This window comes from Mesoplodon bidens (assembly GCF_964165515.1).
Source record: "Mesoplodon bidens genome assembly, chromosome: 2".
NCBI lineage: Eukaryota > Metazoa > Chordata > Mammalia > Artiodactyla > Ziphiidae > Mesoplodon > Mesoplodon bidens.
Genome location: NC_138177.1, coordinates 183,869,281 through 183,888,683, shown reverse-complemented (window position 1 = coordinate 183,888,683; position 19,403 = coordinate 183,869,281).

Sequence of the window (19,403 nt, the reverse complement as noted above, 5' to 3'; positions counted from 1 at the left end):
TTTTCCTAATTACTATCCTCCCAATGCCATTTAAAAATGTAATGAAGGCGATTACAGAAAACTCTTTAAGGTAGATCTAAATGAATACATTTATTTAAACTCTTAATGATTTTTCACCTCTCCAAACTGGCAAGCTCTGGGGCTGGTATCGCTAATTGTGGTGTTGGTGGGAGCTGAGGATGGGTGGCGGGGCTGACAGCCTAATGCTTAGCTGAGGGCGGGGGGACAGCTCATTTATTATCTGGGTCCCTGGGAAGCAGTGACCAATTACCCCATCTGCTCAACACCTCTCTTCCCAAAACAGACAAATTTAGCCCTAGACCAAAGTCCCATGTATCAGATCCAGCTGGGATGTAGGACCGCCCCCAACCTAGAGAGAGTCTCTAAATGCAAAAGCAACCAGAAAGAAGTACCTGGGAAAGGGGTGTGGGGGGATGCCCATGGCTTGTTGGCAGGGAGGAGGGCCCGAGTGCTCTCTTTTGTTCAAAGAGACTTGCTCTTGCCAGAGGCCAAACCGTGGACACACTGGATGGCCGCCTGCAGGGCTGGTGTCCTGGGACCCGTCTGGGTGCACCTGGGAACCAGCATCACGTATGCTCCGAGGCCTCCACTCAGAGCAAATGTCCCTCATTTCCTTGAGCCTATTCTGCCCCACTTTTCAACGCGAGAATTTTCAGTACTGTCCAAAGAGCCCAAATCTACAAACACCGTCCTTGACCTTCCTGAGATGGGCTTCTCTTTTACGAAGATGTGGGTCAAGGGTAATTTGCTTTCCTGCCTCTTTCCTTTAAATGCCTCTCTCCCCAAACTTACCCACCCCTTCTGGACCTTGGAGTCACCGCCGTCCCCATTGCCCCAGTGAGCACATCCATCCATCCAGTTCATGGAGGGACCTCTGCTCTCCATCTGTCTGTCTGTCTGCAGGGCTGGGTATGCAAGGGGCGTTCAGTAATGACTCACAGAATGAAACTCCCTGGATTACTTGTGAAAGGCTTATCAAGAAGCTTAGGAATGCCAGATTTTTCCGGGCTCTGAGCAATTTCTGAAGTTTAATGTGTCAAGATGTAGGAACAGAACTGGGGATAACCTAATCGTCTGTCCAAAGGACTCTCAACTTGACACGGGCTGAGTACCCAATGTGCTCTTTGTTTTCCATCACCTTGAAGGAACCTTCGTGAGCCGACTGGTGGGTCATCAAGATTAATAAATACAAAGGCTTTAGCTGATGCTCAGCCACAGAAAAGGCACCTGGAGCTGCTCTTTCCTGACTGATTAATTAGGGAAAGACTCGGGGGCGTTAATTAGCGGTTGAGTATTTTCTGAGTTTTAACATTCATGGTATGCAAGTGTATCAATTTCTAACAATATCTAACAAGATCATTTGAAAGTGAGATTCTCCTGAGAAATGCAATCATGGTTTGGGGAAGGTGAGGGGCCCCTTTGGTTTAGTACAAACTCATCTAAGTCAACAGAAAGTTTGTTACCAATGGTACTAATGTTCTTTAGCAAATGGAGAGATTGGCCAATAAATATGCATTAGATGTAACTCTATCTACCTGTTGCATTTAATCCCAGAAGCAAGGACCATCACATTACGGAAGTTTGATGAATGTTTTCATGTGCTCATATGACTTGGAAATGAGTGAGTTTGCCCAGACGAGGGGAGAAAGCTACACGTGAGGCCGAGCACCTTCACGGCTTCCACGTGGAAAGCTCTAAATTGAAATCTATACCTTTAGGGATTGTAAGACCAAAAGAAAACTGTTGGGCCCCAAAGGGACCATTTCCCACCATAAAGAGAATTTTAAATGGAGGGTTTAAATTCTTTGAAAAGCCTTTCAGAAATGTGTGCAAATGATGGTTTCTGAATTACTGGCAGAGATGAAATTAAATTAGAGAGAAAATATCTCCTCATTCTAATTTCCCAGCCTGAAGACCCTTCTCCCTAACCCAGGAGGAGGCGGGGGTGGGGGGGACATCCCAGCTACAAGCAGACCGGGAACCCAAGCAAAGGATTCTTCAAGTGGCCCCAGCTGCTGAATTTAGGCCCAGAAGAGAGAGATGCACCGTGACAGGGACAGCCCGGTAAAGAAAGATGGCAATGGAACCAGAGATTAAAGGGTCCAGAGAGTGGGTCCCCAGTGCATCTGACTCTTCTTCACCTGGTTACAAGTTCACTAACCCTGGGGAGCTGTCAAATGTTAGCAGAGCCCCCCTCAATTCACCCACAAGAATGGGTAGCTCTAACAACCATCTGCCGAGCATGGACCAGTGTGGGGCTCCCTCTAAGTCCCGCCTGGGTCAACCCTTTGTATCTTCAGACTCTCCTGGGCAGTGCATACTGTGAGTGCCCGATGAGAGTGGAAGGTGATGAATCTGAGAGACTTTATTTAGAACGTAATGGTGAAGAAAGCAGGAGGCAGCCTGTCTCTTGGGTTAGCTTCCTGCCTCCATCAGTTCCCAGGTATGTAGGTGGGTTACCTTTCTGAGCCTCCTCACCTGTACAACAGGGATAATAGGATTACCTGTCCCAGGGGAGTGTTGTGAGGATAAAATGAGCTCATCCATACCTTGCATGGGCTCCACAAAAGTGGTCGGTGTTACAGAGGTTAAGTAATGTGACCATTACAAGTAAACAGGGAAGCTGGGTTCCTACCAGTTGTGAATCAACTCCATATTGTACATTAAGAAAGGAGCAGTTGGGAGGAAATAGACTTTTCATTTAAAAAACATGTGCTGGGCGACTGACTGAAGGGTGGTGAATAACGTGGATGACAAGCTGTGGAGCTGACGGTCATTTTTAACTTCCCAAGACTCAGGGAATAAATGTTAGTGGTCATAGTAAGGGTGGTTGGTTCAATGTTTGGGAATCTGGTCCAAGTTCAGACTTCTTAGCAGAATGTACAAGGCTCCTTGAAGCCCAGCACCTGCCCTATCTCCTGGTGCTCCCATATTCTCTGCCCCAAACAGCCGCCAAGTCCTACCCACATGGCATGACATGATAGGTGGAATAACAGCCCCCAAGATCGGGTCCCAGTTCCCCGAACCTGTAAATGACACCTCATTTGGAAAAACGATCTTTGCAGATGTGATTTACTTAAGGATCTTGGGGTGGAGAGATTATTGTGGGTCATCTAAATGTGCCCAGATGCCACCACATGTGTCCTTATAATAAGGGGGCAGGGGGAGATTTGACACCTGCACAGAGGAAAGGCCAGATGACCACAGACACAGAGATTGCCAGCAGCCACCAGGAGCTGGAAGAAGCTAGGAACAGATTCTCCTATAGACCCTCTGGAGGGAGTGCAGCCCTGCTGATAACCTGATTTTGGACTTCTGGACTCCAGAAATATAAGCAAAGAAATGTATGCTGTTTTAAGCCACTCAGGTTGTGAGAATTTGTTACAGCAGCTCCAGGAAATTGACACACATGGGGTTTTCCATCTCTCTGCTCTTGACCAAATTGCTTTATTCTACCTGGAAAACACCTCCTATTCTCCTATAGGAGAACACCTCCTTTCTCCTATATGTCTAAGTGATCCCTACAAGTCCCTCAAGGCTCATCACAACCTCCTCCAGAAAGCCTTCCAGGACTATACCTCCCACTCCTCACTCCTCTCCTCTGTACCCATCTCACAGCAGCCCTGGATGGCCATCATCTCTTTCCTTATGTTTCTCCCCAGCTAAACCAAGGGGTCTTTAGGGACAGGGATTGTCCTTCCTTCCAGTGACATGTGGCTGTGAGTGAACTGATACGTTTTATCTTTCTTATTAAAAGACCCCCCTGCAAGACTCAGAGGTGCAGCCATTCAAGGGACACACAAGGAGATTTCCAGGTGTCAGCACCTCCACTGTTTTGTGGGTACCAGTGGGGTTAGGTTCCCCACAAAGAGCCCACAGGTAGAGGTTAGCTCCTCAAAGCCATTGCCCACTGTGAAGACTGGGGTGGGGAAATGCCACCAGACCATGATGAGAAACACAGGAGCCCTGGAAAAGCCCCTAGGGGGCTCCTAAGAGGAGAGTCCAGAACTTTGCATGGAGACTTGAGACTCAGCTCACCAAGGCTCCACTGGGAGCTTCTTCCCGTGCTGGGAATAAAATATCTCTATCAGTGTGGAGGCTGCAGAAAGGGGTGGAAATGACTCTCACCATCATGGTCACTCAACAGGCATTGAATTGGGACTTGGAGGAGTCACTCTGTCCCCAGGTGAGCTTGCTTGGGCGAGTGGGGCCTCAAATGCCCTGCTTCTAAATGAGGGCCTTGAACTCTCTTTCCAACTCTCAAATGAGATGACATTTAATGAGGGCCTCCAGTGGAACAGTGCTGTAGTGTTGATGGACTTGGCCAGATGCCAGTGAGACGTGGACTTGTTTCTTCATGTCCTGGCCGTGGCCTCCACTTGGCAGCTTCCAGACAGCAGAGTGTCCAAATGTATCGGGTGTGGCTTCCTCTACCAGCAGAGAAGAGATTCTTGTCTGTACTCACCACTGCTCTGCTGCCAGGGTGCCTACCCTTGCTCTGACCATCATGAATCTTAACTCCATGGGGATGGTCTGGGCAGAAGGAGAATGTCCAGAACACATCAGGCTGTGGTACCTGGGATCTCATATGTAGGGACTGGGGGCTTGGGTGTTATTAGGGTTGGTTTCCTTGGCCCAGGCAGCCTTCTTCGATGGCTGTTGGGTTCTGAAGATACGTTAGTGATGTTTCGATGTCATCAGTAGCAGATGAGACTCCAACTGGACCTGAATAATTAGGGCACGGAATTAGAATAAGAATCAGAATTGTAGAAATGGAATAGAATAGGATCCATCACTCTCTAAGATGACTGTGGTGCAGTAATGACAGTGGTGGAGCATATGGGCTGAGTCACTAGTTCTATTTCTTGCTGGCTGTGTGGCCTTGGGTGAGTTATCTCATTTCCCCAGGATTCAGTTCCCCAACTGAAATATGCAGGGAACTACAGTAATTGCCTTATTGGGGGCTGTGGTAGGCCATAAAATGCCCCTCTCTCGCCCAAGGTATACATGTCAGAACCCTGTATATTCCTGCATTTGGAAAAAGAGTCTTTGCAGATATAAATTTAGGATCTTGAGATGAGATCATCCTGAATTATCCCAGTGGGCCCTAAATGCAAAGGTAACTGTCCTTATAAGAGACCCACAGCCTGGAGGGGTGAGATGGGGAGGGTGGGAGGGAAGGAGATGCATGAGGGAAGGGATGTGGGAACAGATGTATATGTATGACTGATTCACTTTGTTATAAAGTAGAAACTAATAAAATAAAAAAAATAAAAAAAAAGAGACCCACAGAGGGAGACAGACAGGCACACTGAGAAGGCAGAGACTGGAGTGATGCAGCCAAAAGCTAAGGATGCTGGCAGCCACCGAACTCTGGAAGAGGCAGTAAGTATCCTCCCCGAGAGCCTCTAGAAAAAGTATAGCCCTTTGGATACATTGACTTTGGACTTTTGGGCTCTAGAACTGAGAGTCAATTTGTTTTAAAACATGTTTTTAAAGCCACAAAGTTTGTGGTAGTTTGTTACAGTAGCCATAGGAAACTAATACAGGGTTTATGAGGATTAGGTAATTTAATACATGTGAAGTGCTCAGAACAAAGTGAGAGCTCAATATATCTCCGTAATCATGGCATTAACATGGGTTTCCGCTTTGTTGATCTGTGTCTGCCTGATAAAACGGGCAGTCTCACCCCATGTGAGACTGCACTGTGTGAAGATTTTAGTACTCGTCAGTCATATAATACTAAGCATTTCCTCTCAGAATTTATTCAGATAAAATGGGTGGAAATCACCCATGGCCTCTCCCTTAGTTTACTAAATAAATATATTGAAAGCCTACACAATGCCTGACACTGTGTTAATTTCATTTGTTATACATTATTAATTTTCCCACAAGCCCATTCATTAATCCCACAGGTATTTAGTGAGTGTTGACCGTGTGCCAATTATCATTCTAGGTTTTGGAGGTGGAACGGCAAACAAAATACACAAAACTCTGCAAAGCTCCCCACCCTCAGGGAGTTAACTTTGTTCTGAGGAGAGAAGCAATAAGCAACACAAATGAGTAAAATAATAAAATATATTAGATGTGGTAATGAGTGTGGAGAGAATTAACAGAGACATAGGAAAGACCTCATCAGGAACATGACCACTGACCAAGGTGCTGCAAGCGAACGAGCAAGGCATGAGGACACATCTGAGGGGAAGACCACCTGGACTGAGGGAAACCTGGGGGGAGGCATGGAGAGTGCAAAGGTCAGCGGTGAGGTGGGTGGGTGGAGTCAGCTAGGGACGAGGTCAGAAAGGATGTGGGTGGGCCATTGTGAGTCCTTAGGTTTTGATTCTGAGCTTGCTGGGAACCAGTTGTAGGGTTTGTGCAGAAGGGGAACCGACCCAACTGTGATTATAAATGGGTGTTCTATTTGGGATGAAACTAGAGGGAAGTGGTGGTTGGAGCAATACCTGAAAAGGGACCACGTGGGTGGTCTGGGGAGATGTGATGGGTGTTTGGCTTCAGGGTAGCATGATGGAACAAGGACAGATCCCTTTATCCTGGGGCTGGGAAGAAGCAGGCAGTGAACAGGAATAAATGGAGGAAGGTGTGGTATGAAAGGGCCAACGGACAAGTGTGTTTCTGGGAGAGGCAGGAGATTTACAGGGTCAAAGTCTGCCACAGGTCAAGGAAGTGACCACTGATCAGTGTCCTGGAGGAACCTCAGAGACAGACAAGAAGCTGAATACCAGCTCCCCTTTTCGGTAACAGCACCTGGATTTTCCTTGCAGGAAACCCAGCTCCCTTGAGACATGAATCTCTGTAGAGCTGTCCTGTCCGTCAAGAGCCCCGGTTGTCCTTACCCGGGGTAGAACGTGGGGCCCCACTGAGACATGCTTTCTCACCTTCTCTCTCCTGGAAATTCTCATCTTCCACTGGCATAAGGTAAACCAAACCACAAAACAAAAGGTCATACTTAATCCCATCAAGAGGCACATGAAACTACTATCCACTTTTCCATCCTTCTATTTCCTTAAGGCTGCCTTAATTCCTGGGTATTCTAAGACTTTCTCCTTGATTCTATCATCCTATATAATTCTAATGGACCTTCTTTTTGCAGCTCAGACTGCTACTTGGGCAGATGAGGAGACCTCTTGGATTGTCTGTATGCCTCCTGGTCGGTCCACCAAATAAAAATGTGGGTTGGGAGTGAGATCCTGAGATCAGGAATTGCACCAATGGCTACAGCAAACAGGACAATTCTGGGCAATTTTTGCAGTTTATTCTCCTCAGCAAACCTGAGAAGTCTTTTCGCTTTGTCTCAGTATTGACTAAGGAAAAAAAAATGTGAATGCTAAACCACATGTGCGTGCACTGGAGCGTTTACCCTGTCTTACCCATCCTTCAGGGACAGCAGTTTCTGTGGTGGGTGAATTTATCCAAAGGTGGTTTAAATAGTGCCTGTCATCTGCTATCAGTTTGTCCCACACTGTAAACCCAAAGAGAAGTTGCCTACCTCGGATTTCTTACGTATGCACGTTCATGTACACTCAAAACAATATCTGACTCACACTTTCCTTATTTCTATCTCCTAACAACACATCACAGACACACACACACATACGCACACCTGCATGCACAAACCCATGCACATATATACCACTACACACCACACACACACCTGAGTTTTCTGACTATTCACTTACTTTTTGGTGAGTTTTATTGTCTAAAATGTCCCAATTATCCCCTCACTTGATAAGGTTTGAATTCACTTCTTGAGTTGCCAACTTTGAAAGAAAGAACGCAAGACAAAACTTTTGGTTTGACTCTGTTTCTACTAATTGCATCATGCGTGCTAAATTTTTACTGTTGACATTCTCATTTAGGGGGAAAATATTTGGTTTGGCTTTTTAAAAACTATCAGATGGGCTTCCCTGGTGGCGCAGTGGTTGGGGGTCCGCCTGCCGATGCAGGGGACACGGGTTCGTGCCCCGGTCCGGGAGGATCCCGCATGCCGCGGAGCGGCTGGGCCGTGAGCCATGGCCGCTGAACCTGCGTGTCCGGAGCCTGTGCTCCGCAACGGGAGAGGCCACAGTGGTGAGAGGCCCGCATGCCGCAAAAAAAAACAAAAAAACCTATCAGATGTTTTATAGACCTTCTAATGGCATGTTTGGTGTGAAATTACTTATCAAAGATGCGCAGAGTTTTAAATTAGATTTTCTCTGTTCTTCAAGGCAAATAACTAGTTCTGTTTTTGTCCTTAATATAAGGTTCTCATTGCTGCCTTTTTTCCTCTACAATGAACTGATAAAACAAATCTTCAACTTATTTTAATGTGCTAATTGGGGGTTATTACAGCTCATTTTATTTACATTGAAATAAAAAAGCGTCAATTCATTTTCTTTGCACAAACAACTTAGAAAGGATGTTAATTGCCTCCTATACAACACATATTTGTAAAGGGAAATGATATATAAAACTAAAGGCCTGGAAAAAAATTTTGTTTGGGCAATGGGCTAAATTGAATCTACGGTTTTCTAAGTAGACACCTAATGCCTTAAATGATTTCCCTTTTGAATGACTGATTCATACAGATGATGCTCCATACTTTGCAAGAAATAAATGCTGGTAGGAGGTAGAAAAGTCCAGAAGAAGAAATGAACAGGAGATTATTTCAGAGCATTATGGGTGTCCCACTCAACATTTTAAGTTTTCGTTGTTGTTGTTGTTGTTTTGTAATAGGTGAATACACAATAGTGTAGATAGTTAGAAGCTGAAATTCAGAGTTAGTGGATCCCACACCCGTGGATATGAGAAGATGCACAAAACCAGTCTTTTATGCTCACCTTTGACCCTCTTCCAGATTCATCCCTGTCAATCTCCCTCTGGTCCTTCAAGTCTCAGAATACTCGTTCAGGGTTTTAAACATGTCAGAGCTAATTATCGTGTGGGATGACAGATGCAAAGACATATAATCAGAATATTATCAGATAATATTTCTGATTAATAGTTCAAGTCAAGCAAATATTTGTGGGAAATGCTCACAAGTCACTGGCTTCTGGAATTACAATTTCTGCCTTTAGGCTTATTCTTCTCACTTTTTGCATCTTTCAGAGTCAGAATCTTTATTTACAGAGGCTGGGGGAAGTCCAGTTCCCTCTGCTATGTTTTGCTTGTATGGAAAATGCGGGGAAGTAGCAATGACACACAGACACGGTCTTTGCAGACTCCCTACACCCTCTAGCTCCCTCTCTCCTGTCCTCTAACTCCTGACTGCGATGGGCAGTGGATGCTGAGGGGCCGGAGCTGCTAGGGGCTCCTACTCCAAGCCAGCGACTGTGCAAGTTACAATCTTTCATTCACTCCTCATGACTCATGACCCTATGGGATGCACTTGGGTTTATGACTTTCAAAACCAGTGGATGGCTCCTGACTCCCCTTGTGGAGATGATTGGTCATGAATTTATCAAAGAAAACTTGCAGTGGACTGAGCCAAGCAGGCAAGGAAGCCATGAGTTAACACTGTTGCAATAGGGGTCAAGACGAACACAGTGAGGGAGAGAGATTAAACTCAGTTCAAGATACAACACGACAGCTGGAGAGGGATTTATAGCCAACAGGACAGCAAAGTTGTCACTGAATAAAAAAAATTACCTTGAGGACCTTGATTGGATATTGTCAGGGGAGAGTCTCCCTAAACTGGCTTAGCAGGATTCTTGCTAAAACTAAAGTTTGGTCAAGGAGGAGTCCTCCTTATCACTGTGCAGAGAAATTTAGAAGCTTGTGGGAAGAAAGAGAAGGTTATTGGGAGACATTTTAGCAACATTCTCTGCTTGGCTTAATGAATGAATGAGCAGAGCCTTGTGTGGGAGGAGCCTGGGACATCAACTGACCTCTTTCTGGGGTCACTAGAATATTCTAGCAACAGACAGGCTTGGGCCGACAGCCTTACTCCTTTGGATACTCTTCCCCCTTCTCCCCTATAAGCCTGGAATCTCCTGAGATTGGGATGCCAAGACCCCAGGGTTCACTCAGCTCCACAGAGAAGGGGCTCTGAGCTCCCACCCACACTTTTCCAAAACCGGAGCCTGCTCGCTCTCAAAGGTAAGGAAAATGTGCCTCCAAGGATGTAAGCATCTTGCCGGGGACCAGTCACAAGGCACTGCCAGGGGTGGGATTTGGACTTGGCGGGGGTTTGGATCCACCTGGCGAGGGATGGATCTGAGCACAAGCATGGCTCCCCACTGGCCCTTGATTCCCGGGATCACCCCATTCTCTCAGCTCCCAGATGTGCACGAAGTATAACTATGGACATTCTGAAAGCCACCTTATATGTTGGACTGCAAAGTCTCTGTGTGGCTGACTTAAGTTTCCCCTCATCTTTTTGGAGGCTGTGGAACGTTCCACACAGCCGGGACCCTGGATGCCCCGTGCAAGGAGCTGGCATCTGTGTGCTTCATCTCATTTCACAAGCATGCTGACGCAGAGCCTGCAGTGTGTGGATCCCCTCAGGGCTCAGGAGCAGAAGCGGCTGGGTGTCGGGGGAGGAAACAAGCCAGATGGGAACGACAGGAAGATTGACCATAAAGGTAGCTAATCACACCAGGATCGGGTGAAGGCGCGGGAGGGGCCGGCTGCCCGTGGTCTGGCTCATAGGCTGTTGCCTCACCTGTGTGACGCTGGATGCTGTTCTCAGCCTTATTTTTAACGCTCTGCAGGAAGAAGCGAGTGGTCAGCTTAGAACGTGAATTTAGAGTTTCTTTTGCCCCCATCCTGGGGGAATTGAAACTGCCATCTCTTCCAGATGGTTGGTCACATCTGGTTGCATCTGACCTCACCCTACCTAGATACACCAATTTCCTATGATTCCCCCAAAGAGTACAAGCTCCCAACCAGAGGGTCCTTTCCTGCCCCAGATATAGCAGGTTTATGGCACCAAACACCCCCTAACTGGGCCCCGTCTGTCTCCAAGGAGACACCCTCTCCCCAAACATTGAGTTCCAGCTGAGATCCATGAAGCTGGCTTTGATACCATCTAGTTTCACAAACCCCTACAAAGGGTGGCAGAATATGACACCCCCAAATATGCCACCTTGGCATAGGACTATTTTGAGCTAAAGGCACCTGAGAAAACAGTAGGTGCAAGAAAGATGCTCTGAATCCTTTTTCATCCTGAAAGCAGGACATAATACTCCCATGAGGAAGATGTCCTCCCTGTACCAGGAGGAAAGAAACGTTCCTATCCTCAGAGATGGGAGTCGAGGATGAGAGAGAAATCTGTACAAACAGGCTTGTTAGCACAACTCCCACTGTCCTGAGGTTTCCCCATATGTTCCAGTTATTTTCTACAATCGTCCACTTTATCCAACCTGGTTTGTGGGCCCTAAGGTTTTGCCTCGTCTGTGGGTCTTCATTTTACTGTGGGAGCTCTTATGTAAATGTGAAGATCTGCATGCTTTTCTCTTGTTCATCTGCCTTAGGTCAATTTGAATCCTAGGCCCAGCAGAGACCAGAGAGAGAGGAGGTAAAGTTTCGCTGACCCTCCACCTTCCTTGGTTTCCCGTGGCATTGAGAATGCCCCACCCCATGCCCCTCTCACACATCCTGGGTTCTTTAACAGATTCAAAGCTGTTTGAAGAGTGATGAGACTCTGACATGGCCTGTGTCACCCTTATGGCTGAGCACCTAATAGGTATTTTTTAAAATGTGTTGCCCGAGCCTCACACTCTTGAAGAAAATGCCCCAAAGTGCTAATAAACCCTAGGTTTTCCGATTGTTGTCCTAGGATGCTGTGGGGAAGAGGGGAGGGTGAGCCTGCAGCCTCGGTGCAGCTGTTCCACCAAACCTGGGAAAGAATTTGGCTGTAAACTTGGCGAGAGGCTGCTTCCATCTTCTGTGTGCCACCAGCAAGTAAGGGAGACTCTTTATTAGCAGGGAGCCCTGGCCTCCCTCCCCTAACTTTTGCTGGCTGGGGAGATGGTAGCGCTCAGAGCAGACGGCTGATGGCTGATAGCTGGTGACGGCCACAGATTCTGAAGAGGTAAAATCAACTCGTTGGGGCTTCCCTGGTGGCTCAGTGGTTGGGAGTCCGCCTGCCGATGCAGGGGACACGAGTTCGTGCCCCGGTCCGGGAAGATCCCACATGCCGCTGAGCGGCTGGGCCCGTGAGCCATGGCCGCTGAGCCTGCGCGTCCGGAGCCTGTGCTCCGCAACGGGAGAGGCCACAACAGTGAGAGGCCCGCGTACCGCAAAAAAAAAAAAAAAAAAAAAACAAAAAACAACTCGTTGTCTCACGTCTCAAACCGTCTCTTCTTCCTCTTCCTTCACTCTGCCATGCTTGCTCTCAGCGCAAATCCATCCTTCATTGCCTGGACAAGAGATCTCATTCAACACATAATGCATCAGCAGAGGTTACCTTGAGCAGAGACCAGAGACCACTGGCTGCATATCTTCATTGTAAAACCGTAGCCACAGATGCCAGCTGTATTGAGGATGTGATTTTCTCCCCGGGACCCACAGGGAGAAAAGATGCTGAGGCTGTTCCAAATGTTGTTGCTGCCCTGCCCGCAGGAGACAGCCTGCAAGGCAGGACCATTTGCGTTAGTTCAGGGAGCTGGGCATGGGGACAGCTTTCCTAAACAGAAACAGCTGTGCCTTCCACCAGATGTGGAATTGTCCTATTGTTTCTCCCCCCACCTCCTTCATTCCAGGGACCTTAGGCTATAACTGATTTTTGAATAGGGCAATAAATCAAAGCTTTGAGAATTACAGAAGACTTTTCCCCCTCTTCCAAATGGCTCTGCTGGTCGCCTTACTGCCCTTTCCCTTTCACACTGCGTTCTCTAAGCACCGAAAACGTGTGCGATATCCCAGGAATCAATGCCGAGAACAAATCCGTGTTTCAGTCTACAGCATTTGGAGTCGAAAAATAAAAATAAAACCCGAAATAGCATCCATCAATCACCCCATCTGTGTCCTCTTGGTTTGGATGGGATGCAGACGTCCCCCTAGAGGCTGGGGTGCGGAGTCAGGAATGACTCTCCATTGCAAAGTCAAAGGCTTCACTCCCAGCAAACGCTGTTTATTTCCATTTTTAAGAGACACATTTTGCATATAAAAGCATCCTCCCGCCGCACCATCTCTGCTCACTGTTCTCTCCCACAAACGGGCCTCTGTAATTGATGAGGAATAATAATCGTAAAAAAAGAGTGGAAGGGGCTGTACATAAAACCCTCTGTGTGGAAGCGAAGGATGAAAACAGAGAACGGCCTCTGGGCTAATCCGTGCGCTTTCAAAATTGCCAATTCTTTTGTTTTCTCTCCCGTGTCCCCCCAACCCTCCCAGATTTAAACCTCTGCAGCTTCAAGCAAAGAAACAAATATGCTTGATTCTCTTAATGAGAAAGCTCCAGCTGAGGAGCAAGGTGAAGGGAAACAGAAAACTCCAGATTAAACTCAATTAAACCTGAGCAACTCTTGACTTGTCACCGACTCCTCTTCAAATCTTACCTTCATCTAAAAAGTGCCAGAGGCAACAGGTAGCCAGTCAGATGGGGACGCCGTCTGAGGGAAGTTTGCATTCATTTCAGATGCCAAGGTCTGAATCCTGGCTGCCCCCCACCCCAACCCCATCTAACAGCTGTGTGATTTGGGCAAGTTATATTAGCTCCATTGGCTTCAGTTTCCTCATCTGTAAAATGGGCCTGAAAAAGAGTATCTCTCTAAAAAAATATTTTTGTGTGTGAGGGTGAAAAGAAATGACCCATGTAAAGCATTTAGGATCTGTGATTTTATTATTTTAAAAATACCACCAGCCCAGTGGAGTTGTGGAGTTGTGAGCTCCAAGGCATCACCGTGACAGACCTGGTCCCTCCTGGCCCTCCAGGGAACCATGGCCTTTGGTAGGGTTGGCAGAGTCACCTGAGGTAGCAGGGTGACAATGGTGGACAAGACAGGATGCTCATACACTGTCAATTAGGGAAGCATGTATTATGGAAATTGGGATGAATATCTAGGAAAGATTCCAAGAAGAGGCAGGTGCCTGATTTGGTCTAATTGAAGAAAGTGTTTTCTAGCTCTGCTTAAACTGCTTTCCCGTGTTGATTTCTAAGCAGTACTTGGACAAGCTGGGCCTCTCCCTGAACACTTCCAGGGACTCTCTTTTAAAATTGTGAAACAGCTCAAGAAGTTAGTGGGAATAAAAATACCTGGAGATACTCCCAGGTGTATGCTAAGTCATTGACAGTCCTTGGAAAGTTTCTAGTTTGTGGTTGCCTCCACGAAAAGATCTATTATGATTGCACACCGTGAATTTACTCCTCAGAGTATGGATAGTTCTGGAAGGTTATGGGTCTTAGTGGAAAGGCTGTAAACTGAGATGATGTGGGCACACATCCTGCGTCCCATCTTTGCCAAGTAACCGCTGTGGGCCCTTGAGCATGAGGCTCCCCATCTGCTGTTGGGGACCCACCTGCTTGCTCAGAGGAGAAGTTGAGGATTGCAAGAGGATGCTTGGGAATCGGGCCCTTGATGGGTTGGTTGTCACTTCCCGTCCTTCCCTGACATTTGTTTCAAGACTCTCCCAGGTGTCCAACCCTCCCGGGCAAGAGAGAACTTTGATGTTAACTCCCAATTACCGACATGATATAATGCAATTCGTTTTCCACTTGTAATGAATTCATTTCATGATTACAGGGCTGCTTAAAACAATGTGCATATAATGAATGAATCTTCCATTAGCATGCATGTCTGCTTAGGTGTAAATATTTGAAACATAGCTGTGTGAAATCAAAATTAAATGACATCGTTTTGGTTGAGTTTGGTGCCAGAAATTGGGGGATACTCTCCCTCCACATCCAGCAGGGTTTATTGAGGCTCTACTAGGTGTCAGGACCACTTTTCCAGGTGCTGGGGAGGAAAGGGCAAATAAAACTGACAGCTCCTTGGTAACATTGCATGGACGATGCACACATGTGAAGCCTAGTTCTTGACCCACTGTGTGTTTCTGTTCCTAGTGGCCAAGGTGGCACCTCACCTCTGCCCCCAGCCTCACTCCACCCTCTCCTATCTGGTCTGCATCTTCACTGCACCATCCAAGTGATTTGGGTTGAAGCCACCGGTGATCTTCATGTCTTAAATCCAAAGCACGTGTCTCAGACGTCATCATACCCACCTTTCTGCATTCTTCACATTAAATCATCACCTTCTCCTCAAACTGACAGCCCTCTGGGCTCTGGACTGCCATACCACCAGGTGTTCATACAGGAGCTCACCTCCCTGCCCCCACAGGCACCCTCACCCACACCCGTGGCTTCATCAACACCCCACACGGGCACCCCCAAGACCTGCATCTCCTGCTCCCACGTCTTCGTTGAGCACCAAAGCCACGTGGCCAATCGTCTCCTTGACCAAAAGCCTCCAATGCACCACCAAGTCAAAAAGTTAAGAGCCCCGATTTTCCATAACAAAACCAATCTTACTTATTTGAAAGGAGGGCCCACCATGAACTCAGTAAACAAGCCAGAAATCTAGGAGTCCTTCTGGCTGTCTCTCTCTCCCTCACCTCCATATCTAACCCATCACTGAATCTTCCTAATTTTATCCCCAGACATCTGGCTGTTCATACAGTTTCCTCTGTCTCCAGTGCCCGCATCCCAAAAGCCACTGGTCTCTTTGCAAGTGCGCTTCTCAAATGCTCTTCACCTACTTTTGTCCCCTTCAACCCTTATTATTCTTTTCTTTTTAAGAATAATTACAAAGGGGGCAACTGGATACCCAAGAAATAGTCCTTGGCCAGAGTCTCAGAGGGTTTGTCCCTCCCCCATGCCTTCCCCAACCATACCCCTGCTCCTTTTTAACAACAATTCTCTTGCTTTTATTTATTGCTTTGCCACCTACAAAGGTATCCCCAAACAACAGAGTTTAGATTCTGTCGGCTACTGATCTTACATAAAAAGAATTAGACTACATGTGTTCTCTGTGACGTGCTTGTGTAGCTTATCATTTATTGGTGAGTGGTTTTAGCGCTGTAACGTATTCATTTCCATTTCAAGTATTCAGCAATTCATTTATCTGATGTACAGCTGATAGACATCTGGGGTGCAGTCAGTTTGTTGCTCTGAAAATTCCCTGTGCAGGTCCCCTGTATAAAATACACAGCACCGCAATGGGAAGTGGGAAGTCCTGCAAGTTCTCATCTTTCTCATCACCTCCTGTTTTCAGGTCTTTAAGCTTTTACTCTTCTGAGGTATGTGGCGTAGCTCATTATGGTGTTAATTTGCATTTTCCTAATTAGCAATGAGGTTGGGGTATCTTTATATATGTTTGTTGACCAATTGGATTTCATTTTTTTTGACATGCTTATATAATGCCTGTGAGGCTGTATTGTAGATGCTTTTAATTTTCTGTATATTAAGATGTTATAGCATCCTAAAACAAAACAAAAACTTTCTAGCTGGGGAGATACTGCCCCTCTTTGAGCCAGCAGAATCAAAAAGAGGGCAAAGGACCCAGCAGGGAGCAAGCCTTTGATGTGCAAAGTGGCTAACCCAGAGCCAGACCTCCTTTATCTGACCCCTGCATCCCAGGAGGCAATATTCCTTTGCCTTAATCATCCAGAGCCAGGCACCATGTAACTAGGGACCATGCCCATAGCCCAAAGCTGGCCAGAATTATTCAAACTAGCCAGTCCTAAGCTGTTCACCTTGCTCCACCTTTTCTGCAGAAGCCTCACTAAAGACCTTGACTAAGTGCTCCCCACCCCCACCCTGCTCCTGCCTCCTGACCACCCTGCTGCTTCCCCATGGGGCCCTGCATGGCATGCCAGCTCCTGTGTCTAGGAGTCCTAAGTGTAACAAACTTTGTGTTTTCCTGCACCTCTCCTCCACCTCCTCTTGTGGCCACACCTGACGGACCACCCCATAAAAGAATACAGAACAGGGGCTGTGGATGGATCTTGATAGGTTGTCCATCATCTCCAGGTTGATTCACGCAAGTTCTCACTATCATCTGGACACTGGTCCTCTACTGATAAAAGAATCCAGACACCTCTCTCCTGCTTGAGATAAACATTCCTAATTTTAATGTCATCAAATTTATGGATCCTGTATTTCATACTTAGTGCTGTCAGCATCTTGTTAAAGAAAAATCCTTCTCACCCTTCATGATAATTCTTGGGAAAGGAAATTATCCCTCCTTGCTCTTCAATAGCTTTATCTGTTTTATCCTCCCCTGAATTTGTTGCTTGGCTTTTATGTGTTGCCTCTTTTATGTCTATGTCAATACAACACTATCTTACTGATTTAAAGATTGTTGTGGTAGGTTTATGGAGTAATGGCCCCCAGTAGATCCCATCACTTGTGCGTTTCCATCTCACACTGTGACTTGCTCTGGGCAACGGGACATCAGAAAATGGGACAGAGAGACTTGAAAAGTGCTCCTTCACTGGGGATTACCCCCTGGAATGCTGCACAAGAATGACCATGGCATGAAAGACCACATGGAGAGAATGGCTGGGCCATGCCAGCCACTGCAGCTGAACCCAGGCACACACTTCCAAATGCAGCCAGTGAGACAAGGCAAGCCTAGCAGAATTTGTGGGTCACTGCACAGAGGGGAAAAAAAGAGTCACCATTGCTTTGGGGTGTTTGGTTATCAGAAATAGATAAGTGAAGTGATGGCCTTGGTAATCTTGGGTGTCTGTGCTTCTATCTGGTCCACAGCTTTCTCTCCAGTTCCCACCCTTCCATCCTGGAGTGAAACACTGACATCTCTGCCAGAGCCTCTCACTTGTACCTCTACATCCACTTTGCTTCATCCAATCTATCTGAATTCAAACATAGAAAAGTACTCAGAAAAATGTAACAAACTCCTTTGTACTCAGCATAGTTTTAAAAAGTCATTTGATATTTCAATTCAAATTGTTTTGAATGTAAAAGCAATAAAGTCCCTTTGAGCCCTTTCCCAATAATACTCCCATATTTCCTCTCCACAGGAAGCACTCCAGTAGGAACCATTATCCAACTCTTTGTATTGACTAAGATTCTCTCCTTGACCAAACTTTGGGCAGCCTCAAAGTTTATGCCCTGTTCTCCACTAGGCCTCATCAGTGGGCCCTGTCTTCAGCCTTCCGAGTCCAGTGTTAGCAAGAATCCTGATAAGTCAGTTAGGTAAGAATGCCTCCACCTCTGATAGCTTATTACCTTGGCCTGCCTTCATCAAGAATCCTGTTGAATCACTTTAGCAAGAATCCCCCCACCTTGATGTCTGCTTTTCATAATTTTCATCCACTGACCCCTGCACCCTGCTTCTTGGCTATAAATCCCCACTTATCTCTTGTATTTTGGGTTGAGCCCAATCTCTCTCTCCTACAGCAATAGTCTTCAACAAAGTCTTCCTTACCATTTTAACAAGTCTCAGAATGAATTTTTCTTTAACAAATAGCATCCTTTTGTCAAAGTTTTTATATGCCTACTATGCACACATACACACAAACACACATACCATGTTCATCTATGAAATATTTTTAGCATTGTATGTGTTACATTTCCATAAGGTTAACAATTCTGTACATTCTATTATGCCTTCTAAAATTCAACCTCATATTTTGAGCACTATCAGGCTGATTCAATCAAAACAAAGTCATTTCTCCAAGGACTGAGTAGTATTCCATCGTAAGACTACACCACAATATATTTACACACTTCCCACTTGGTGAACATTCAGTTACTTCACGTTTTTCCCTCTTGTTGACCTTATTGCAAAGTAGATCTTTGTGCACATAACTTGGTACATGTAAATAAGAGTTTCTAGTGTAGGATATAAAGAGAAAAGCAGCTTTTCTGGGATTTAGGGTTACACATCTCACTTCCCTAGGCAATGCCCAATGTTCTTCCAGAGGGGAAGCATCACGTCACATCCCACAAGCTATGGATGAGTCTCTCAACACCTTTGCCAACACTTGATATTTATATACATTTTTAAATTTTACTTTATATATATATATATATAATTTTATAAAAATAATTCTCTTAGAGGTTATTTAAGGAAGTGCCTATGGATATAAAATCTCTTCGTCTTTATATGTCTGAAATACATGTATGAATGTTCTTATTTAGCTTTCAGCCTTGAATCATAACTATCCAAATATAGAATTCTCGAGCGATTATTATTTCCTCTTTGCCTTTTGAAAATCTTTTATCTTTCCAAAGTCTTATGGCATTTATGTGCTCTCATTCTAATTGCCATTCCATTATAGATAATCTTCTCTTCTCTTGGAAACTTTTAAATTCCCTCTCTGTTTTTCAACCTCCTGCAGTTTTGTTACACTGTTTCTAGATTTGGGTTTGTTTTAGATTCTATCCCTTCAAGACCTAAACTTTTTTTCATGATCTC